Source organism: Scyliorhinus torazame, chromosome 11 (assembly GCF_047496885.1).
Source record: "Scyliorhinus torazame isolate Kashiwa2021f chromosome 11, sScyTor2.1, whole genome shotgun sequence".
Classification (NCBI taxonomy): domain Eukaryota; kingdom Metazoa; phylum Chordata; class Chondrichthyes; order Carcharhiniformes; family Scyliorhinidae; genus Scyliorhinus; species Scyliorhinus torazame.
In genome coordinates, this window is record NC_092717.1 from 45,977,090 (window position 1) to 46,002,774 (window position 25,685).

Consider the following 25,685-nt stretch of genomic DNA (forward strand, 5'->3'; position numbering starts at 1 on the left):
GGTGACGGTGCGGGCCGGGCAGCGCACACGCGTGTGATTCGCCTGGCCGCAGAAGAAGCAGCGTTGGCCGGCGGCGGTAGCAGGGCGCCTTGCCGCGCAGGCCTGTGGAGTTAGCGGGTAAGTCTGGTGGTTAGGCGGGTAAGTCTGGGGGGCTGCCGCGGCGGGGTGCCACGCAGCCCAGTGGGGCGCGGTGCACGCAGGGGCATACGCAAGGGCGTTTTTGTACGCCACGTCCATGGACCCTGCCAGAGCCTGGGCCTTGGTGAGACCCAGCGTCTCCATTTCGAGCAGCCTTCGGCGAATGTCGGGGGAGATCATACCTGCCACAAAAGCGTCTCGAATTAAAAGTTCGGAGTGCTCGTTCGCCGTCACCGCTGGGCAGCCGCAGTTTTGGCCCAGCACGATCAGTGCCCTGTAGAAATCTTCTAACGTCTCATCTGGGCTCTGCCGTCTCGTTGCCAGCAGGTGACGGGCGTAGACCTGATTAGGTGGACGAATGTGGTGTCTTTCCAGCAGTTCCATGGCTTTATCATAGTTCGCCGCCCCTTCGATCAGGGGGTAGATCGCCGGGCTGACCCGCGAGCGTAGGAGGTGTTTCTTCTGCCTTTCCGTGGGGGTGTCGGCAGCCGTCTCGAGGTAGCTCTGGAAGCATGCCAGTCAATGCTTAAAAATCTCGGTTGAACTTTCTTGTGTGCGGGCTGAGCTGAAGGCACGTCGGCTTGTTGCGGCGATCCATCCTTCAGAAGTACTTATCTGATTAAATTGATACGCAATCAATACGCTTGAGTCCACGTGGAGTCATATCGATTCAGCTTTAATCAGATAGAACTGTACCCAGCAGCGAAGTTACAGAAGTGAAGGCTGCTGGGACGGCATTGGTTCTTATACCCCACCTCTCAGGGCGGGGCTATGTACATTGCCCAATGGTAGACCCCGCGGTCTAGCCAATGGTTATTCCTCTCTCTGGTACCGCAATACCTGGTATTACCACACTACCCGTCTAAACTAAAATCTTCTACACATCCGGAGAAGGCAGTTGTTGTTTCAGTCAGTAAAATGGTAACATGGAGGCTAAAAATGTTGTAAAGAAAACAGTATACTTTCACAGCCTTAAGACAGGGCAGGTAAAAATGAACTGTTAAAAGTTAAATCAGTGGCAATAACAGGGATGCATAAGGAGTCTTTGGAAAATACTGTACCAGTAAAAGAACCAGCTAATACAACTACTAATATTACATTTACAAAATATTCCCTCAGACCCTATTAAAGTTGTGAATATAGCTCAGGATAGGCTAGGGGATTCTCCCCGGTATACTGATGAAACGAGTTAGGGAACTGGAGACTATCGAGGTTTTGTCTCTTTTAAAAGATGCAAATAGCAATACAGTGGGTTAATGTAATCACAAAGCTGTTAACTATGTAATACTTATTCTGTTTCAAAACAGATGGTGGCATAATGGTAATTCACTGCACTGGTAATCCAGAGGCCCGTGCTAATGCTCTGGGGATATGGGTTCAAATCCTATCATGGCAGCTGGTGGAATTTAAACTCAATTAATAAATCTGGAACATATAGCTAGTCTCAGTAATGGTGACCATTAAACTATTATTGATTGTCATAAAGGTGCATCTGGTTCACTAATATCCTTTAGGGAAGAAAATCTGTCATCCTTGCCTGGCCTGCATGTAACTGCAGACGCACTGAAATGTTGTTGACTCTTTGCCCTCTGAAATGTTCAGTTCAAGGGCAATTAGGGATGGGCAATAAATGCTGGCTTTGTCAGCAATGCGCATATCCCATGAAAGAATAAAAGAAAACTTTGGTTGTTATAATTTTCAGCTAATGAGGAAAAAAATAAATGCAATCCGAAGGCGATTGCCACTTCTTGGAAGATTCAGGCCAGCGTACCTTTCAACTCCTCCTGACCTAATTTAGGCACCAGGTAAATATCTCTAGCTAAATCAAATCCCAAGATGATCTTAAATCTGCCAGTCATTCCCGGTCCATCTAAGTGAAGCCTTTCTCAAAGTTCTTTATTGTTCTTTCTAGAATCCATGTTTTCAGAAGTATTTTAGTAATTGGACTGGTTCACTTCTCCATTCTTTTATTGATTTCTTCACCTGCCCAGTTCAGGTTTGGTTGTTCCATAAGTTTTGCATTCCAAGTTTTCCAGCTGCCTTTTCCCTTTTATTCATACATTCCTAAACTCTTAAAATATCCTTAGCTGCTTTATTTTGAGACAATTGACAAAGAATAATGGAAAACTAGTTGCAGCAAATTGTCATATTGAAGGAAGTAAGTATGACCAACAGGAAATGAACAAGGTGCAAGACTTTTACTATTTGACGAGCTGACCTATGTCATTGCTTGCAGTGAGTCAGAGGATATGGTGTTTTATTACAACAGGGATGTTATCTAAAAAGCATGGCACTTAATGTGAGACCACGCGAGATGCAAGACTTTTAACTTAATATATATGTTTCTAAGAAATGGCTAGATTATTGATGATGGATGATGTAAAAAGTACTCAACATTATACAACATCCCTAACCCCACCCAATATCATGGGAATCTGTGAAGTTATGGATTATCAATATTAATGCTGTAATTAATGTACCAACAAATTGTTGTTTTATTAATTTTTCAACGTATAGCAATGGCAAACTAAAAAGTAAACTTAAAGTGCGATTATAGTTGTAAAATTAAAATAAATAATAGGGCGGTGAAAAAGGCATATGCAACACTTGCTTTTATCAATCGAGGCATAGATTACAAAAGCAGGGAGATCATGTTGGAGTTGTATCGAACTTTGCTGAGGCCGCAGCTGGAGTACTGTGTGCAATTCTGGTTACCACATTACAGGAAGGATGTGATTGCACTGAAGGGGGTGCAGAGGAGATTCGCCAGGATGTTGCCGGGGATGGAACATTTAAGTTATGAAGAGAGGTTGGGTAGGCTTGGGTTGTTTTTGCTGGAGCAGAGAAGACTGAGGGGTGACCTGATCGAGGTGTACGAGATTGAGGGGCATGGACAGGGTACATATGGAACAGCTCTTCCCCTTACTTGAAGGGTCAGTTACGAGGGGACACAAGTTCAAGGTAAGGGGCAGGAGGTTTAGGGAAGATTTGAGAAAAAACATTTTACCCAGAGGGTGGTGTCAGTCTGGAATGCACAGCGTTGGAGGGGGTAGAGGCGGGTTGCCTCACATCCTTTAAAAAGTATCGGGATGAGCACTTGGCACATCATAACATTCAAGGCAACTGCTGGCAAATAGGATTAGATGGGCAGATCCGGTGTTTTTCATGCGCTGGTGCAGACTCAATGGGCCGAAGGGCCTCTTCTGTGCATTATTCTGTGATTCTGGAGGGAAATTGATTTGTTTTACTTCAGCAAATTAAAATATATTTCTGTTAAGCAGTGGGCACTCAACTCCAAGCTTTAAAAGTATTTTATTTAAATGTAATTTTGCTTTTGCAACACTACAAGGCAAGTTAAACTCTCCTTGTTAAAGTTCAACTCTAAAGAGGCTCAACACTATCCAGGACAAAGCAGCCCATTTGATTGGTACCCCATCCACAAACATTCACTCCCTCCACCATCAGCGCACAGTAGCAGCTGCGTGCCATCTAGGACCTCACCAAGGCTCCTTAGGCAGCACCTTCCAAAGCCACGACCACTGCCATCCAGAAGAACAAGGGCAGCAGATACCTGGGAACACCACCACTTGGAAGTTCCCCTCCAAGTCACTTACCATCCTGACTCGGAAATATATTGCCATTCCTTCACTATCACTGAGTCAAAATCATGGAACTCCCTCCTTAATAGGACAGTGGATGTACCTACACCACAAGGACTGCAGCAGTTCAAGAAACCAACTTCCTACCACCATCTCAAGCCAATTAGGAATGTGCAACAAATGCTGGCCGAGCTGACGCAGCCCACATCCCGTAAAAATGAATTTTAAAAAAAATATCCGCTCCATGTTTCAGACCATGAACTCCATAGTGCAGGTCATCAACTGCATGATGCAGGCACTTGTGGGCATCCACGAATGCCAGCACCAGAGGAGGGCAGAACTTCTGGATCTCACTCCAGCTGTCTGTCTATCCCAAGGATGAAATCAATGGCCCTTGAATGCATATAGGGAGGAGATTCCACTCGCACATAGCCCAGGGCCTTCCACCCAGGAGACCCTGGAGTGCCAGCCCAGCTGACTCCTCATTCCTGTGACTGACACAGTTCCAGCCCGCACATCGAGGAAGGTGCTGCCCGAAAGCAAGCCAAGGTCCTCTAGGCCCTCCAAGGGATGCCCGCCAAGGTCGTCTCAGGCAATGGGGTGAGTCAGAAAACAGGCCGTCTCCACCTTAGCTGTAGATCCAGGGAATACATTGAGGCAGGATTAAGAATTATAGGTTCATAGTGTGGGAATGGGTGATGTTAGACACTTTAACAATTTGAGCACTTTTGTTAGTTGTTAAGCACCTATGTTATTTATCAAGTATAACTTTTTACACCATCTTTGTTCCCCCCGCTCTCAGTTGGCAAGCCGTGCCACTTGTCACGTGAAGGCTGGATGTTCACGACAGTGCCACCTCCATCTCCTCTCAGTGCCAATGTTCACTGAATGGTTTCCTTCCCTGTCACTGACACGACGCAGTGACCCTGCTCACAAGGAGCAACCCCTGCACCCCCCTACCGTGGCAAAATCCATTACCCAACCCAGCCAGTTGTGGAAGTCAGATTTCAGCACAAAGAGACCAGCAGCTAGATCCATGTGAGAGAGGTTCCTCTGGCACCAGTCACACCGGTCCTCATTGGCATGCCTAACTAAAGAGGAGCATGAATCAGCAGAGATGAGTCTGTCCGGGTATTATTACCCTGAAATTACCTTGGTCAGTGGGAGTTCACAAGTTGCTTTCAGGCAGGCAAGAGACAGACATTTGATCTTTGAGGACCAATGTCTAGTCCTCACTGAAAGTCATCATCATCATCATCCTGCATCGTATGGACCATGGGCAACCATTCCCTTCCCATGACCGGAGCAGTATCAGGGCTGTGTTTACGCTGCAACCACACAGAAAGGAAGGGCCACCAGCTGCAATGGAAACTCAGTGCCCACACTAGTCCTGCGCATCATTGAAGCGGGATGCTATCAGTGGCCCGAGCTCTCCTCCTCTTTCAGGCTCTTGCCATCCATGCTGTTTGGTGCCTTTTCTGGAGGTGCCCCCTCGGCGCCCTCCTTAACATCTTCCTCATCAGAGGAGATGTACTACTCATCTATGTCCTCCTCTGTCAGCTGCTTACCCCATTGCCATGCCAGGTTATGGAGGGTGCAGCACACCACAACAATGTGCAAACTCCTCCTGAGGCTATACTGGAGGATGTCCCTGACCGGTACAGGCACCTGATCTGCATCTTCAGGTACCAATATCCAGGGGGGGAAATTTGCTAATGGGGAGGGTTTAAACTAGTTTAGCAGGGGATTGGGAACCTGAATTGTAGCTCCAGTATACAGGAGGTTGAGAGTAGTGAGGTCATGAGTAAGGTTTCAAAGTTGCAGGAGTGTACCGACAGGCAGAAAGGTGGTTTAAAGTGTGTCTTCTTCAATGCCAGGAGCATCCGGAATAAGGTGGGTGAACTTGCGGCATGGGTTGGTACCTGGGACTTCGTGTTGTGGCCATTTCGGAGACATGGATAGAGCAGGGACTGGAATGGTTGTTGCAGGTGCCAGGGTTTAGATATTTCAGTAAGCTCAGGGAAGGTGGTAAAAGAGGAGATGGGGTGGCTTTGTTAGTCAAGGACAGTATTACGGTGGTTTGATGGGGACTCGTCTACTGAGGTAGTATGGGCTGAGGTTAGAAACCGGAAAGGAGAGGTCACCCTTTTAGGGGTTTTCTATAGGCCTCCGAAAAGTTCCAGAGATGTAGAGGAAAGGATTGCAAAGATGATTCTGGATAGGAGTGAAAGCAACAGGGTAGTTGTTATGGGGGACTTTAACTTTCCAAATATTGACTGGAAACGCTATAGTTCGATTACTTTAGATGGGTCCGTTTTTGTCCAATGTGTGCAGGAGGGTTTCCCGACACATTATGTAGATAGGCCAACGAGAGGCGAGGCCATATTGGATTTGGTACTGGGTAATGAACCAGGACAGGTGTTAGATTTGGAGGTAGGTGAGCACTTTGGTGATAGTGACCACAATTCGATTATGTTTACTTTAGTGATGGAAAGGGAGAGGTATATACCGCAGGGCAAGAGTTATATCTGGGGGAAAGGCAATTATGATGCGATGAGGCAAGACTTAGGATGCATCGGATGGAGAGGAAAACTGCAGGGGATGGGCACAATGGAAATGTGGAGCTTGTTCAAGGAACAGCTACTGCGTGTCCTTGATAAGTATGTACCTGTCAGGCAGGGAGGAAGTGGTCTAGCGAGGGAACCATGGTTTACTAAAGCAGTCAAAACATTTGTCAAGAGGAAGAAGGAGGCTTATGTAAAAATGAGACATGAAGGTTCAGTTAGGGCGCTCGAGAGTTACAAGTTAGCTAGGAAGGACCTAAAGAGAGAGCTAAGAAGAGCCAGAAGGGGACATGAGAAGTCTTTGGCAAGTAGGATCAAGGATAACCCTAAAGCTTTCTATAGATATGTCAGGAATAAAAGAATGACTAGGGTAAGAGTCGGGGCAGTCAAGGACAGTAGTGGGAAGTTGTGCGTGGAGTCCGAGGAGATAGGAGAGGTGCTAAATGAATATTTTTCGTCAGTATTCACACAGGAAAAAGACAATGTTGTCGAGGAGACTACTGAGATTCAGGCTACTATACTAGAACGACTTGAGGTTCATAAGGAGGAGGTGTTAGCAATTCTGGAAAGTGTGAAAATAGATAAGTCCCCTGGGCCAGATGGGATTTATCCTAGGATTCTCTGGGAAGCTAGGGAGGAGATTGCTGAGCCTTTGGCTTTGATCTTTAAGTCATCTTTGTCTACAGGAATAGTGCCAGAAGACTGGAGGATAGCAAATGTTGTCCCCTTGTTCAAGAAGGGGAGTAGAGACAACCCCGGTAACTATAGACCAGTGAGCCTTACTTCTGTTGTGGGCAAAGTCTTGGAAAGGTTTATAAGAGATAGGATGTATAATCATCTGGAAAGGAATAATTTGATTAGATAAAGTCAACACGGTTTTGTGAAGGGTAGGTCGTGCCTCACAAATCTTATTGAGTTCTTTGAGAAGGTGACCAAACAGGTGGATGAGGGTAAAGCAGTTGATGTGGTGTATATGGATTTCAGTAAAGCGTTTGATAAGGTTCCCCACGGTAGGCTACTGCAGAAAATACAGAGGCATGGGATTCAGGGTCATTTAGCAGTTTGGATCAGAAATTGGCTAGCTGGAAGAAGACAAAGGGTGGTAGTTGATGGGAAATGTTCAGACTGGAGTCCAGTTGCTAGTGGTGTACCACAAGGATCTGTTTTTGGGCCACTGCTGTTTGTCATTTTTATAAATGACCTGGAGGAGAGCGTAGAAGGATGGGTGAGTAAATCTCCAGATGACACTAAAGTCGGTGGAGTTGTGGACAGTGTGGAAGGATGTTACAAGTTACAGAGGGACATAGATAAGCTGCAGCGCTGGGCTGAGAGGTGGCAAATGGAGTTTAATGCAGAAAAGTGTGAGGCGATTCATTTTGGAAGGAATAACAGGAAGACAGAGTACTGGGCTAATGGTAAGATTCTTGGCAGTGTGGATGAGCAGAGAGATCTCGGTGTCCATGTACATAGATCCCTGAAAGTTACCACCCAGGTTGAGAGGGTTGTTAAGAAGGCGTACGGTGTGTTAGCTTTTATTGGTAAAGGCATTGAGTTTCGGAGCCATGAGGTCATGTTGCAGCTGTACAAAACTCTGGTGTGGCCGCATTTGGAGTATTGCTTGCAATTCTGGTCGCCGCATTATAGGAAGGATGTGGAAGCATTGGAAAGGGTGCAGAGGAGATTTACCAGAATGTTGCCTGGGATGGAGGGAAGATCTTATGAGGAAAGGCTGAGGGACTAGAGGCTGTTTTCGTTAGAGAGAAGAAGGTTAAGAGGTGACTTAATTGAGGCATTCAAGGTGATCAGAGGATTAGATAGGGTGGACAGTGAGAGCCTTTTTCCTCGGATGGTGATGTTCAGCACGAGGGGACATAGCATTAAATTGAGGGGAGATAGATATAGGACAGATGTCAGAGGTAGGTTCTTTAATCAGAGATTAGTAAGGGCCTGCCTGCAACAGTAGTGGACTCGCCAACACGAAGGGCATTCAAATGGTCATTGGATAGACATATGGACGATAAGGGAATAGTGTAGATGGGCTTTAGAGTGGTTTCACAGGTCGGCGCAACATCGAGGGCCAAAGGACCTGTACTACGCTGTAATGTTCTATGTTCTATGTACACCTCGAGAAGGTTATGTTTACCGTGAGAGGGTCAGTGGAATAGTTTTAAATAGATGGTGGTCGTTTATATTGTTTTTTAAAGAGCTGGTCACTGTTAGCTGTTAGGAGGTGGGATAGAGTGGGTGGGGAGGGGGAAACGTAGTAACTACATTTTACTGTTGGCGGTGTGTGGGAGTAGTCCCATTTTTGGAGAATCCAGACCCATGAATTCACAGGCTGTCAAACCGGTGCCTGCACTGATTTGGGCGTCAGAATGGATTCTCCGCCCAATTGCCAATTACGATATCGGCGGTGGACAACGGAGAATCCCGCCTCTGTTTTCTGGTGCGGTGGGCCACCGCGGGCAGTGGGATACTCTGTATCGCCATCCGGCCAATGGGTTTTCCCATTGTGGGCAGCCCCATCCCGTCGGAAAATCCCCAGGCATGGGTGCGCTGCCAGGGAACTACAGACTAGTTAGCCCAACATCAGTTGTTGGGAAAATTATAGAACCTATTTTTAAGGGAGTATTAACAATGTACTTATAAAAGCACAGGCTGATTGCAACAAATCAACATGATTTTACGAAAGGGAAATCCTGTTTAAAAAATTTATTGGAGATTTTTGAGGATATAATTAACAAGGGAGATAAAGGTGAATTATTAGATGTAGTATAGCAGGATTATTAAAATCTTTTTAATAAGGTGCCACACAAAAGGTAAATAGGCAAGATAAATACACACGGAGCTGGAGGTACTATATTAGCATGGATAGAGATAAAAAGATAGGAAGCAGAAAGTGGCATAAATGGAAGCCTCCACTCCAATCCCCCTGCCCCCTGATCTGAACCGTCCCCAGAAGGATCCCCATTACACCGGTCCGAACCCTCTCCAGTCCAATACCCCACCTCCTCCCGTAATGACCCCCCCCTCCCAAACTGACCTCCATCCCTCTAGTCCAAAACCCCCTCCGATTTGATACCTCACCCCCTCTTGCACAGATCCCTCCCCCTCCTGCACTGACCCTCCCCTCCTGCACTGACCCACCCCCTAAACAACTCCCTCTCCGGTCCGACACCCCCTCTCTCCCTGGCCTGACCCCCCAGCTCCCCGGACTGACCCCTACCTCCAGTCCGACCCCATACCCCTCTTGCACTGGCCCCCCCCTCCCCCAGACTCGCCCCTCCCCCTCCAGTTGACTCCCCCACCCTCTGACCTGTCTAACCTAAGCCACTCGTCTTTCCGGTCTAACCCCACCTCCCCGCAAACCCGATCTGGATGTCAAGGGAACTGAGTCCCTTTCGGTTCCAATATAAGGTAGATTTGACATGTGGCAGGCGCAAAGCGATATGTTTGTATATAGTCAATTTCATTCTGCACCGTGGGGAAGCCATGTGCTCACTCTGCCTGCTTCTTCCAGCCAAAAGAGAATGAAATGTGATTTACTCTCATTGAGTAGAGAGTCTTAGTGACAATGAATGGCAAACTTTGAGCTGTATCAAATATCTGCAGTTCCAGCCTGGAAGGAGCCAGAAACATCAATGTTCATTGCCTACAATTGTGAAGGTGACCTTGACAATGTGGTCCTTGTCCTGCCTCTGAGGTTGCAGTTGCAACACGCAGTGATTTTTAGCAAGAACTGATGCACAGGCATCCCACGCATAGTTCCCCTCTTAGGCGCAAGTAGAAAATTTGATACCTGAAGACCCTGGCAACTTGCTCCGCTTTGCTCTGTGTGTGCCCTGTTGTGTGTTCTCAAAGTCATGCTGTATTCCAGGGTAAATGCTACGAGTGCATTCATGTTTGGGAGCAACAAGTTGACAAAAATTCCTTCAACACTTGCTACACAACATCCTGTGGACAGTTGTAATTTTAAACAGTAAAAAAGTCAACGAACAACCTGTCATAATATACACATCAGTATATGATGGTGCAGAGACACACACTGACTGATACACTGCAAGACCAATCAACACAGCAGCCAATCACCAGTTAGGGGACGGTCACTATAAAGACAGAGGGCACTAGTTTTCCCGCTGATTCGGGATACAGTCCCTGAGACAGACAGAGCCCGCAGTCAGTGGCACAAACATCCACCATGTGCTAGCAGTATAGGCTGGTCAGGTTAGGCATAGGTCTTCAGTCAATCTAACATAGTGTCGACCCACAGTGCAAGTATGTTTAACAGCTCTTAGTTAAATAAAATAGAGTTGTACTATTACAAGTGTTGGTAGCCTGTCTATGTTACTGCTAAGGTAAACGCAGTCTCCACAGATCCAGAGTACCCAACACATCATGGTACCAGTATGTGATGTTAGAGTTTAATAGACCTACCTTCAAGTGATCTGCCTTCGACCAGCAATCAGCCATCCGGTAGTATGGACAGCGTCCGCCCTCCCCCGCCACTCCGCATCACCGGCAACCTCAGTGAGAACTGGAAAATCTTTAAACAATGATTCCAGCTCTACCTCGAAGCTACAGACCTGGAAGCTGCTTCAGACGCCAGGAAGATTGCTCTCTTCCTTTCCACGGCCAGGGACCACGCCATCCATATCTTCAACTCTCTCACTTTCGCTGAAGGTGAAGACAATTCCAAGTTCAAGACAGTCCTGCTCAAATTTGACAGTCACTGTGACATCGAGGTAAATGAAAGTTTGACAATGTGCGCCCCCTTTTCAGCTTTGCCATTGGATTGGGGGTAATGGGGACTGGACGTGACATGTGTGAAGATGATCCGTGACCAAATCATTTTCGGTGTGCAATCGAACCCCCTACGCCAGCAGCTCCTCAAGGTTAAACAGCTCACCCTTGCGATAGCCATCGAGACCTGCGTTCTGCATGAACACGCCACTAACCGATACTCACACATTCAAGCGGCTGAAACGGCGCGGCAAGGTCCCCATGAGGCAGAGCGGGTGCAAACCATTAAACAACTCCAGGGCATAAGCCTGGATGAGGGCGGCCATTTCGCACGCTTTTCGCGGTGTCGCGCATGCGCGCACTGACGGAGGGGACGGCAAGGCCGAAGACCGCACTGCGCAGGCGCGCACTATGTACGACCTCACTGCGCATGCGCAGTGGCGTACTGAACGTTCTGACATCATGACGTGCGGCAACTATGGCTCCGCCCACTTAAAGCGGCGATGTCCTGCAAAATCCCGACGCTGTCTCCAATGTGGCAAGTTTGGCCACTATGCAGCCCTATGCAGGTCTGCTCAACCTACTACCTCTTGTCACTCCAACCAGCCACGCAGGGATGTCCGAACCATCCAGCCACCGGTCACCGATTCCGACTCTGACCTGATTCCGGACCTTGACACCGAGGACCCTAAAGCACCATTTCGGGTGGGCATCATCACCAAACACAAGACGCTCCAGAAGCCAAAAGCCAAGTCTCTCCCAATATTCAGCATTGATCCGGACGACGAGTGGTGTGTCACCCTCACGGTCAACCGATCCCGCATCCGATTCCGCCTGGACACCGGCGCTTCAGCCAACCTCATTACGTGGTCTGACCTCTAAAGCCTCCATGTCAGGCCTACCATCCTGCCATCTGCCTGCCAGCTTCTGGACTATAATGGTAATGCCATTGCTGCCAGTGGCTCTTGCCAGCTGGAAGTGTCGCACCGGTCATTAAAGGCTAACCTGCCATTCAAAATAGTGGGATCCACTAAAGCCTCCCTGCTTGGTGCTCAGGCGTGCAAACTTCTAAGCCTTGTCCAAAGGTTCACTCCCTGTCACCCGCTGACGCTTCCGCATCTCAGGACGCTGACTTTCGGATACAGCTGAACACCATCATCACCCAATACCACGGTGTATTCGAGGGCATGGGCACACTCCCATACACTTATAAAATCTTGTTAAAACCAAATGCCACGCCTGCGGTGCACGCACCTCGCAGGGTACCAGCACCCCTCAAGGACCACCTCAAGCAGCAGCTGCAGGACCTCCAGGACCAGGGAGTAATTTCGAAAGTTACAGAACCGACTGACTGGGTCAGCTCTATGGTGTGCGTGAAAAAACCATCCAGCGAATTACGCATATGTATTGATCCCAAAGACCTCAACGCAATATTATGAGAGAACACTATCCCATTCCAAAGCGCGAAGAACTCACCTGCGAGATGGCTCGCGCCAAATTTTTCACCAAGCTAGACGCATCCAAGGGGTTCTGGCAGATCCAGAGTACCCAACACATCACAGCCAACCTATAAAAAGCTAAAGATCTCTTTAAATCATGGTGCTGAACACATCTTTAACTGTGCAGGGTTACGTGAGGACATTAGCTGGAACGTTGAGCTCCAAAATGGCACTGCTACCATCAAGTTAACCTGCGACATTTATTACTCTCCCCGGAACAGGGCATCCAGCATTATTCACCCCAAAAATGTGTGTTTATGTTGTGTTGATTGCATATTAATTCTGTTTAACTGTATGTAGGTAGTGTGTGTTGCATTCTTCTATTCAAAATACATGTGTCAATCATACAGCAAGGATTAGTAAAACAATAATGTGGGGTCGTTATTTGAAGAAAAGACTGTTTGCAAATACAGTTAACTGGGAGTCTGTGGATAGTATATCTGGCTTCATCCACTGTAGCTTGTAGACTACAAGTCATGGGACTAATGCATCAGGGTGGTAGTGATTGACAGCAGTTTGATATATGTGTCCTTAAAGGTACATACACCTCATAAATCAATGTCACCTTTTTCCTGACCTAAAGATTTGCCTTCAAAGAATCAAACTAATTACATGCGAGCAAAGGAAAATAACATTGTCTCTAATTTTTTCTTCAACACATGGCAAGAAATTTACAAGTCCCTGAAACATATTGACAGTTTGCTTATCCATCCAGACTTAGTTATCCTATTTTCTATGTTTCTACTTGATGTTCACATTTGATATGATCTTGGTTCTGGACATATGATGATGATTTCTGCTGGATTCCATGTGCCATTAGTTGTGTGTTGTACTCAAACCTTCTATCTAATGTTCAGGTTAGTTAATTCATTACCCACATTACTGTTGTATGCATCCTTCATTTTCCCCTGTTTTTCAAGTAATGCATCACATAGTATCAGTGAGTGATGACTGGGGAGGTTTGTGCACACTTGTCTGCTGAATAGTCATTCTGGGTTGGTTTCCCAGCAATTGATGTGTGCACGTTCATAACGGGAAGACTGTCACTAAGCATTGTCACTTTCATTTTGGAAAATCTGATTTTTCAACTTTCAACTGACCTGAAATTTTGCACATTTCACTGAGACAGAGCCTTATTCCAAGATGAAGGTGAGAAACCAACAAATCGCCCTGAGGGGAGTGTGAAGAGAGAGTCATTTCTTATAATCCAGGCATCCATCAAAACTCGTAACTGGATATTCAAACAATGGTTGTCACAGGCATACCCAAAACCTCTTAGGAATACACAATGGGTGAAGTATTTCAAGTAAAGGCTGCCCAGCCACGAGAGAGAGATTGCAAGTGACATAGGCAGTTCCAAGAAAGTCTTCAGCAGAGTAAAAAGGCTGAAAGCTGCTCTTTCTCATTTGCAATAAGTGCGCCAGGTGGTGTGAGACGCTAACTCTACCAGAAACCTAACAATGAACTGAGATCTTACAATAATTGCGCATCTTCCACATTTGACCACATTGAAGAAACCTAAATCGGCAGCAGCATTTAAAATCTATGCCGCAATCAAAAGACACTTAATCATATATTGTTTTACCTTTTTTGTATTAGACTCTAACTTCACTTATTTCTGATATATATGTGTGCGCGTGTGGGCCACATGAGAGTTGAATGCTTCACTCCATGTTTTTATTGTTTTTCTTGGGTTTAATGATTAATGAATCTACTCTTCTTTACCTCAAGAAAACCTTGTTTGATTGTTTCCTCATTGTTCATAGATTAAATAGTTAAATATTTTCTGATTTGGAAAAAGCATTTCCTTGTGAAAAAGAAACTTAAACCTTTGTTATCACCATCCGAGGAGATTGAATAGAAGGCAGCCAGTTCACCTCCTTCGCACCTGGTTGTAACAAAATATATTTGGTTCAGTATGTTGGCTGATGATCTGCTCTGCAAAGTTAGGAGATTTTCTCCCAATGTAAGCATGGGGTTTCCAGTGGCCCTCCATGTGGTCTGTGATACTCACCATTGTCTTGACAATACCATGGATGGCGACATAGAACAGGCCCTTGCCTGCTGGTAGACCTGTGCAATCACTGGATTCATTTGTTAAAAAGATACTTTATTCCACACATACACAGCATTAACAAATTACAGTCCATCAAAGCATAGTCAACAGTTTGTACAATTTAGCCCCTTTTAAACCCTCCTTCCCTCCTGCAACGAACAATTCCTCAAATAAAGTCATGAACGGCCTCCAGCGCATCTCGAAACCCTCTTCTGACCCCCTCAATGCAAACTTAATCTTCTCCAGCCAGAAAAGTTGCACAAATCCCCCAGCAAGGGCGTCACCCTGGCAGCGTATCCGACCTCCAATTCAACAGGATCCTTCACCGGGCAATCAGAGAGCAGAAAGCCACAACATCGTCCCCCTTCCCCTCCAGCAGTTCCGGTTCCTCCGAAACCCCAAAGATCGCCACCATGTGGTTCAGCCTGACCTCAGCCCCTCACTATCCTGGATAATGTCCCAAGCACCGCCTCCCAAAAGCTCCCAAAAGCTCTCCAGCTTCACGCACCCCCCAGAACATGTGAACTTCTGCCTCGCCTTCCTCCACTTCCCAAACATCCCATCCTCCCCCCGGCTTGTGGTTCCTACACAGTGGAGTCAGCACCGACATTTTGAACAACTTAAAATGCCTCCTCAACTGGTTCCATTTCCTGATAGTCGACTGCACCACCAGATTCCCTGTATACTTTGCCGGGTCTAACGGCAACGAGTCCGTCACAAGGTTCTTCAGACCTGAACCCCTCCTCCTCCAACCTAATCCACTCCGCCCCCTCCATCCACCGCCCCCCCCCCCCCCCCTTCCACCCCGTCACCAACGCCGTACCTTCTCCACATTCACAGCCCAGTAATAGTCCATCAGGTTCAGGAGCACCAACCCCCCTTTCTGTCTCTACCTCTGTAGCAATGCCCTCTTCACCCTTGGAGGGTCTGAAAGACAAAGATGAACCTTGCCAGCACATTCACCTTTATCACCTGCACCCTCCCTGCCAACGTCAAGTGTAAACCATCCCACCTCTTGAGATCCCCCTTAACCTCCTCCACTAACGCTGCCAAGTTCCACCTGTGCCTCATGACCCACTCATGTATCACCTGAATCCCCAAATATATAAACTGCTCTCTTGCCACCTTAAATGGAAGTACTCCCAAATTGGCCCCCTGCCCACCACATTCACCGGGAACACCTCACTCTTCGCTACATTCAGCTTGGACCCAGAGAAGGCCCCAAACCTCTCCAAAAGGCCCATCATTCTGCCCATACTCTCCAACTGGTGCGACACAAACAACAGCAGGTCATCTGCATACAACGACAACTGATGCTCCCTACCCCCTCACAATCCCTTGCCACTCGGCTAACCCCCAAAGGGCCATCGCTAAGGGCTCAATTGCCAGCACAAAAAACAATGGCGACAACGGGCACTCCTGCCTCGTTCCCCTGTGCAGCCCAAAATACCCTTAACTCATCTCAGTCATAGGCACGCTTGCCACCAGGGACGCATACAAAAGACGCACCCATGCCACAAACTTTGGCCCAAACCCAAATCTACGCAGAATTTCGCACAGGTACCTCAACTCTACCTGGTCAAAGGCCTTCTCTGCATCCAATAACCTCCGGTGCCTACCCCACTGACAAGAGTCTTAATTACATTCAACAGCCTCCTAACATTGCTGGAGAGCTGCCTACCCTTCACAAAGCCTGTGTAGTTCTCGGAGATGAGCTCTGTCACACACCCCGCTAACCTACATGCCAACACCTTCGCCTGTACTTTCACATTCGTGTTCAACAAAGAGATGGCCTTGTAGGACCCACACTCCAGTGGGTACTTCCCCTTCTTCGGGATCAATAAATTGATGCCTGAGGCAACGTTACTGCCAACCCATCCCTCTCTACCGTTTCACTAAACATCCCTACCAGGTGGTGGGGGGCAATTCTGTGGCAAACTGCTCATAAACCTCTCCTGAAAAAACGTCTGGCCCCGGGGCCTTCACTACCTGCATTCCCCTGATACCATCCATCACCTCCCTCAGCTCCAGCGGCTCCTCCAATGCCTGCCTCTCCCTCTCCTCCAGCTCTGGGAACTCCCTATATACCCACCTCTGCCTCCAACTCAACCTTGTATAACTTCCCATAGTACCCTCTGAACACCTCATTTATCTTTTCTGGCTCTGACACCAACTTCCCCTTCTCTGCCCTGACCTGCAAAGTAACCCTAGACGCCACCTGGGCAGCAATTGGTGGGCAAACATACGACTAGCCTTCTCTCCATACTCATACTGCACTCCCCTCGCCCTCCGCAGCTATCCCACTGCCTTGCCCGTCATTGTCAACCTGTCAAACTGCCCATACAACCTCTTCCTCTCCGCCAACAACTCCTTCGTAGGGGCCACCGAATATCTACTACCCACCACGACTATCTCGTCCAACAGCCGCCGGTGCTTTCCTCGAATCCCTGTGCACCTTAAACAAAATAGTCTGACCTCGGACCACCGCCTTTAAAGCTTCCCATAACGTGGCTGCCAGCCCCTGCTCATTCTGATTAAGCTCCACATAGTTCCTAATCGCCACTCTTATCTTCTCACAAAACACCTAGTCCGTCTAAGACGAATCCAACTCTGAATCTACTTATGAATTAATCAATGGTCTCTGTCAGCTATTGCCTAATTGATATGAATTCCAGATGGTTTGTTCTGAAGTTCTGCCTCACTTGTAATCATTCTTCAAGTATTGACCATATTTTACCTGGATTTTTAAAATGGCCCATTGGACAGACTTGACTCATTCAGTCTGTGGAGAGGCCCTCATTGCATGTAGTAATTTTCATTTTAGGACTTGCTTATCGGTTGGAAATATTGAGGTCCAGAATACACAGCTCGACGTGCAGTTGAAACAAAGTAAGCTCAGATAGGAGGTCCGCTGCCTGCCAAGTAAGTGGAAATTTTGAGGTCGCCTTTTTGCAGTGTTATTAGGACCTTATCTAAAACAGGACAGCTATCCAGGCTGTTTTGACAGCTCCTAGAAAGATAATTTAGCTTTGATTTACAGTACCTTTCGTATCCGCTGCCTTAGCTGGTCATTTGTTACTACTTGATTGCAATGATGGCAGTGTTGAGCTCGACCTGATATTTTCCCAGCTTTACCCACAAAACAGTGATTTAACTATGAATAGATGCTGGAAATTTTAGAAGTAAAATTAAACACGTTTTTTTACAGGCTTATCATAACCCCCATGAGGACCACAGGGAAAACATTATTGATGTCCCCGTGGGGCTCGTGGAGTACGAGCTCCCCAGATAGAAGCCAGAGGCCATGCCCCTGGGGCTCGTCATGTATTGATGTAAAAGCTGGCCAAAAGCAATGCCTAGACAGATTAGTTCTCCCAACAAGGATTGTACTGGGAGTGAAATGCTGTCTCATGCAGACCTTGGATATAGTTTTAAAAAAAAATAATGTTTAATCTTTGGTTGCTTCGTCAAGTTACTAAACTGGCGACAAGGACTAAACTCCGGACTCGCTTGTAAAATCGCCTGACTGCCTGAAATTGCTGTTTGGAGTGTAACGTCGTAAAGATTTAAGATGCCATTATTCGGGAAACTTGAAGACTTTGACGCAGGCCTGGAAGTATGTGTAGCGCATGAGGTATTTTTTCTAGGAAAATGGGATTTTGATGGAAGACTGTCAGAAGGTCCTCCTCCTGGCCACCTGCAGTGTCCAGACTTTTGGGATCACAAAGAGTTTGATTTGGCCGGCTGCACCGGACTCCAAATCCTTTGATGAGCTGGTCGCTATGGTTTCAGAGCACTATGACTTCAAGCCCTCTGTAATTAAGAAAAGGCATCATTTTGATATGGCCATGTGGTCAATGGTGAATCATTTACGGACTTCTTGACCCCTTTATGACGTCTGGCTGAACACTGCCAGTTCAGGTCGTCCCTCTTGGAGATGTTGCGGGACCGACCCGTGTGCGATATTAACAATACGGCAATGCAGAAAAGGCTATTGACAGAACCCACCCTTGATTTGAAACAGGCCTTTGAATTATCATTATCTTGAGAACACACATAGAAAGGAGTGCATGAGCTGCAGGGGTCCATGGACTATGGCGTCCTTAGTTTGGCCTGCCCTTCTTTTCGAATTCCTTCTGCATCACGGAACGGTGCCAGTCTGGGAAGACCTCCCAAGAAGGGACAGCCTCAGACGCAGTTCCGCAGCAGGGTGCTACTGCTAATCGATGGGATACCTCCACCGAATATGAAGGAGAGAGCCAGCCGCATTGCCAACTGTGGGCAGAGAACCCACTGCCTGATACAACTAAACTGTGTCACGCTCCAAAGGTTGTGCTGATCCGGGTCACGCTACAGGTCAATGGGCATCTGGTGACGTTGGAGATGGACAGTGGTGCAGCCACCTCCATTGTGGACTTCCGTACGTTTCAGCAGCTTTGTACCGGGGTCCTGTCACTGACGCTTTGCGATACCAAGGCAAGACTGGTGACCTACAGTGAGGAGCCTTTGAAAATCGTAGGGACTCACCATGACTCCTGTAACACATGGACAACTGTCGGTTCAACTCCTGTTGGTCGTAGAGCAGGGACCAGGACCAAATGTTTTGGGGTGAAACTGGTTATGAGTCTTTCATTTTGACAGAGGGCAGGTCTTTCGGATGGGCACTGGCAGCCTATACAATGTGCTGCATAAATACCCCAAGTATTCGAGGAAGATCTGGGTCGAGTAAAGGGAGGCTAAAGCACATATCTACGTGGATCCCATGGCTCAGCCCCGATATTTCAGGGCAAGTCCTGTTCCTTGTGCTTTGCTGACGAAGGTTGACTCAGAACGTCAGCGCCTGCAAGATCTGAGGTTTAAACATATGGTGCAGCAGAGCGGGCCATGCCTGGGGTGCCCGTAATGAAGCTCAACAAGACTCTCTGCCTTTGGGGAGATTTGAAATTCACTGTAAACAGGACTGGTACTGGTACCCAATGAGGATGCTCCTTCATGAAGCTGGACATGAGCCATGTGTATCTGCAGGTGGAACTAGACCCGGAGTCCAGGAAGTTTGCCACCATTAATACTCATTGGGGGTTGGTTGAGTACACCTGCCTCCCGTTTGGGGTTTCATCGGCCGAGGCGATATTTCAGCGGGTGATGGAGAACATTTTGCAGGGCCTGCTAAAGGTGACTGTCCACTTGAACATTGTACTTATTACGGGATCTACAGAAAAGGAACATATGGATAACCTGCAGGAAATGCTCTGGCGGTTTTCCCATTTCGGTGACCAGTTGAAAAGGAGCAAATGTGTGTTCCTATCTCGGTAACAGGCTGGACAAGATGGTCTACGCTCAGTGGAGGATAAAGTTTGCACAATAAAAGAGGCCCCGACGCCAAAGAACACCACTGAGCTCCGGTCATGTGTGGTCCTGGTCAACTACTACGGAATGCTCATTGCTAACTTGGCCACTCTGATGCCCACCCCCCCTCCCCCCTCCCGCACGCTATTGCGGATGGATTGGGAATGGTGCTGGGGCGCTTCACACGATAAAGCCATTGATGCTGTTAAGAAAGGTTTGTCTTCCAAGCAGCTTCTTACACATTATGATCCAGTTACGCCTCTAATGTTGACTTGCAATGCTTACCCCTAAGGTAAAGGGGTGGCACTGGCCCATGCATGGGACGCTGGCATTGAATAACCTATTGCGTTCGCTTTGAGGACTCTGACAGATGCAGGGTGATGTTGTGCTCAGATAGAGAAGGGAGGTTTAGCGGTAATCTTTGGAACAAAGAAATTCCATCAGTACGTGTATGGGTGACATTGCAACTGACCATCGACCTGGCTCCCTGAGTGTCCGACCTGACCTATGAAGCACCCCCAGCCCCCAAAGTACCCGACCTGGCTCCCAGAACATCAGAGCCGGCTCCCGGCCACACGACCTGACCCGACAAAGAAGAGGCCCGCCCAGCACCCCGACTTACCGGAGGATGGAAAAGAGGAGACTCGACATGGCGGCCCGACCAGGCCTATTACAAGACCAGATCTCAGGAACGATCGACCCGACCACCAACACTGGAACCGAACACGTGGCCCGGCCTAAACTGACCCAGGAAGACCCAGCCTAAACACCCCCAAAACAGCGCAAACCGCACACGAGGACTCAAATACGTCGAAAGGTGGACCCGTCTGCGCAGACCCCGTGGCCAGACTGGAGTGCGGCATCCCATTTCACCGGTGCCGAGCTGGAGACCCTCCTGGATGCTGTGGAGGACAGGAGGGTGACCCTGTACCCTGGCCCAAGAAGGAGGCTGCCAGCCGCCGCCGCTCGCGCACCTGAGGCAGGTGGCCGAGGCGGCCAGCATCGTGGGCAACATAATCCGGACTGTCCAGCAATGCCGGACGAAACTGCACAACATCCTTAGGGCGGCCAGAGTGAGTAGGCAGCACAGTGCCCCTGGCACTAACCCCTGACCCACACACCCATTACCCTACTTCCCCCATCCTGCACCACATGCCTGCACCCATACCAGCCGGGTGCCCTGACCACTGAGGCCACCAGCTACCCACCCCCTGGGCTTCCTCAGTCGAACTGTCTAACACTATCATCTTCTGTGTACCCCCCCCCCCCCCACCCCCCCCCCCCCCCCCCCCCCCCCGAGGAGAAGGCCGCGCACAACCACCAGGAGCGGGAGAAGACAGGAGGAGGCCGCCGGAGCTGTGGCCCCTCATCATGGCCGAGCAGCGGGCCCTGGACATGGTCAGCGGCCCAGAGGAAAGGGAGGTCGCCGAGGTGGAGCTCGGCCATGGTGGAGGAAGTGAGACCCCGCTTAGTCGCGGTTCCCCATGACACGTGTGTCAACCCCCCCCTCAACACCACCCTCACCCTACACCACCCGCAGCCCCACACAACCCTCACCCTGCACCATCCACACCCCTACACCACCCGTACCCTATACAACCCTCATCCCTATACTACCCCCACAACACGAACTACCACCCCCATCCACACGCCCATCCTCACTCACCCCCTGTCCTGCAGTCTAATATGCTTGTGTCTTGCAGGACCTGCTGCAGATGGGGCGGTTCCATCTGGCGCCCCCCCCACCACCAGCCAGTGCCACAGCTGGCCCCACGTGCGCCGAGCAGTGACGCTGAGTTCAGCTGGGACACCAGCCCTCCGTCCGAGACTCAGGAGACCCCGGAGCTCGGGTCGGAGGAGGACACGGACCTTCCGTCACAGCTGTCTCCAACACCCTCCACCATCCCAGAGACACTCACCTCGTTTGGACACATTAATGAAGAGGCTCCTGGGACACTCTCTGGTGCTCACTACATAGCTGATCTGATGCAGCAGATGGAGATAGGAACACCCGACTGGCAGTGTCAGGTGAAAGGGGAGCCTCCGGGGATAGCTCTGCCCACAACTCATCCCATTGGCCTGGGTGGCACACATTGTAGCCCGTGGGCCATCGGGCACCCAGTGGGAGGAGGAGGTGGCCAACACCACAGCACCTCGGAATTCCCCCCTCCTGTCCCTGAGGCATCTGGTGGACAACGGGCAGAACAGGGCAGTATCCCGCCACCTGGGACACCCGAGCAGTAGCCAGCCAAATCCAGGCCCGGTAGCCCCAGAAAATGCACGTCAATGGGGACCCTTGTCGCAGGGCAGGGATCACAGCAGGCTGCCTACACACCCTGGGGAACCACCTAGGCATAGCGTGAGGGCCCATAAGGCCAGAACGTTAGACACCAATTGAGTTGGCATGGGTGCTGGGCACATATTAATTATAGGGACTAGGGCACAAATCTGTATATAGGTTGTCACATTAAACCTAAGTTCACACTGTTACAACCTGCCTCGATGCTCTCTCAGACGGGTGTGAGTGAGGGCTGGTCTGGGCAGGCCAAATGGGGCGGGGGGAATGGGTAACGATGTGGGTTGTGGGTGGCTTGGGCTCCCCCCACCTCCCCCACGATCGTTCCCACCACCGTCACCCCAGAGATTCGAAGGCACTGTGTGATGGAATGGCCAACCCGCATGCAGGGATCACCCAGGTGGAAGGTGCTGCCGTGGGCAGGAGTCAGGGGTTGCCAAACGATGTGGAGCTCAGAGCTCATCGCAGAGCGGGTTGTCATCATCCTCCACCCCATGGACCTGTGCCACTGTTACCACCCAGAGCTCCAGCTCGCAGTACGACAGTTATGTATCACGGGGGGGTGGGGGATGGTGGGGGATGGCTGGGCGGGAGGAGTGAGGGTGTGTGTGGATGGGATGCAGTGTCCATGTCCCTGGCCAATCCCCGCCCTCCACCATCACCAGTTGGTGAACTTGGAGGCAATCAGAGCATCCAGTGCATGTTGGCTCTGGAGCACACGTGGTGTGGCCTCCTGTGCCTGCCTGGGCCCTACGTCCTGCCCATTCTTGCCCTTCTCCACATACTCCTCATCGGACGAGGCCTGGCGTTCCTCCCCCTCCTCCAGCACATGGCCCCTGGAACATGTCAGGAATCGTCGAGCCTGCCAGGATGAAGGCATCATGCACACTGCCCGGGTATTGGGCGCAGAGATGAATGATGCGCATCTGATAGTCACATATCAGCTGCACGTTCATCGAGTGGAACCCCTATCGGTTTGTGTAGAGCGTTCTGTCATCTGCTGATGCTCGTAGGGGGACATGCATCCCATCGATGGCAGCGAACCCCGCTGCCTAGTGGGCTCGGTCCACATTGAAGTGGATGTATTGAGCCACTGGGCATATAGGGCCTGTGTGACGGCAAGAATGCACCGGTGCACAAAAGTCTGTGAGATCCCGGACAGGTCCCCACTTGGCACCTGGAACGACCCCATTGTGTAAAGATTTGGGGTGACCATCACCTTGACAGCCACCGGAAGCGGGTGTCCTCCTCCATACCCCGTGGTGCCAGATGTGCCATTATCTGGCAGATATGTCGCACTGTCTCCTTGCTCAGCCGGAATCTTTAATGGCATGACCGGTCCGGCAGGTCCTCGAATGACAAGCATTGCCAGTACATGTGAGGCCTCATGCAGCACCTCATGCAGCACCTCCTCCTACTCGGCCTGCTGGGCAGCTCGCTCTCGATCCTGGGTAGCTGCCACCTGTCCCTCCGTGGCACGCTCCGCTGCTGCCCGCTCCGCTGCTGCCTGCTCTGCCCGCTCCGCTGCTGCAGCTTCCTCCTCCTCCTCGAGTAGTGTCCGCTCGTACAGCCGTAGGGCATCCCCCAGGGCTGCGGCGACTTGCAGGAAAGCCGCCATTGCTGGCCTGGTGCATAACCCCCCTGTGCCCAACCAGGTCCACTGGGCTACATGGTCACCCGGTTGGCACCACAGTATCCGTCCCCCCCCCCCATATCCCTGCACCCCTGTCCCCATCGGTGGCCGGCACAGTGGCACCATTGGCTGGCACTTCCCTCATCAGGGGTATGCACCATGGCCCCTGAATGGGTGTTGCCCTGGGTGGGCCGCCGGTAGGTGGTGGCCGGGTGGGGGGTGGTGTAGCGGAGGATGGGGTGCGGGAGTGGAGGGGTGGGGGCACACAGAAGGCCGGTGTCACTGCAGAGCCAGGGGCCAGGATGGGTGGTCAGTGGGTGTTCAGCAAGATGGCCGGGGTAATGGTGGTCCGTGCTTGGGCACCGCACCAGTCCCATGGGGGGGTCACCCCGGCCACTCAGCCTGTTCCCCCATCAGCCCTCCTCACCCGACTTTGGCAGGGCACCCCCCCCCCCCCCCCCCACCCGCCCCCACCATAGCAAGCCCAGCCAGTGTCGGGCCCGGCAGCCCACAGTCGCTCCTTTGTGTATTCTACCTCCTCTCTCCTCCAGCAGCCACCACGCCAGTTAGACCATAAGACATAGGAGCGGAAGTAAGGCCATTCGGCCTATCGAGTCCACTCCACCATTCAATCATGGCTGATTTCAACTCCATTTACCCGCTCTCTCGCCATAGCCCTTGATTCCTCGAGAAATCAAGAATTTATCAACTTCTGTCTTAAAGACACTCAACGTCCCGGCCTCCACCGCCCTCTGTGGCAATGAATTCCACAGACCCACCACTCTCTGGCTGAAGAAATTTCTCCTCATCTCTGTTCTAAGGTGACTCACTTTTATTCTAAGGCTATGCCCCCGGGTCCTAGTCTCCCCTGCTAATGGAAACAACTTCCCTATGTCCACCCTATCTAAGCCATTCATTATCTTGTAAGTTTCTATTAGATCTCCCCTCAACCTCCTAAACTCCAATGAATATAATCCCAGGATCCTCAGACGTTCATCGTATGTTAGGCCTACCATTCCTGGGATCATCCGTGTGAAGCTCCGCTGGACCCGCACCTGTGCCAGTATGTCCTTCCTGAGGTGTGGGGCCCAAAATTGCTCACAGTATTCTAAATGGGGTCTAACTAGTGCTTTATCAAGCTTCAGAAGTACATCCCTGCTTTTATATTCCAAGCCTCTTGAGATAAATGACAACATTGCATTTGCTTTCTTAATTACGGACTCAACCTGCAAGTTTACCTTTAGAGAATCCTGGACTAGGACTCCCAAGTCCCTTTGCACTTCAGCATTATGAATTTTGACACCGTTTAGAAAATAGTCCATGCCTCTATTCTTTTTTCCAAAGTGCAAGACCTCGCACTTGCCCACGTTGAATTTCATCAGCCATTTCTTGGACCACTCTCCTAAACTGTCTAAATCTTTCTGCAGTCTCCCCACCTCCTCCATACTACCTGCCCCTCCACCTATCTTTGTAACATCGACAAACTTAGCCAGAATGCCTCCAGTCCCGTCATCTAGATCGTTAATATATAAAGAGAACAGCTGTCGCCCAACACTGAACCCTGCGGGGCACCACTCGTCACCGGTTGCCATTCCGAAAAAGAACCTTTTATCCCAACTCTCTGCCTCTGCCTGACAACCAATCATCAATCCATGTTAGTACCTTGCCTCGAATATCATGGGCCCTTATTTTACTCAGCAGTCTCCCGTGAGGCACCTTATCAAAGGCCTTTTGGAAGTCAAGATAGATAACATCCATCGGCTCTCCTTGGTCTAACCTATTTGTTATCTCTTCAAAGAACTCTAATAGGTTTG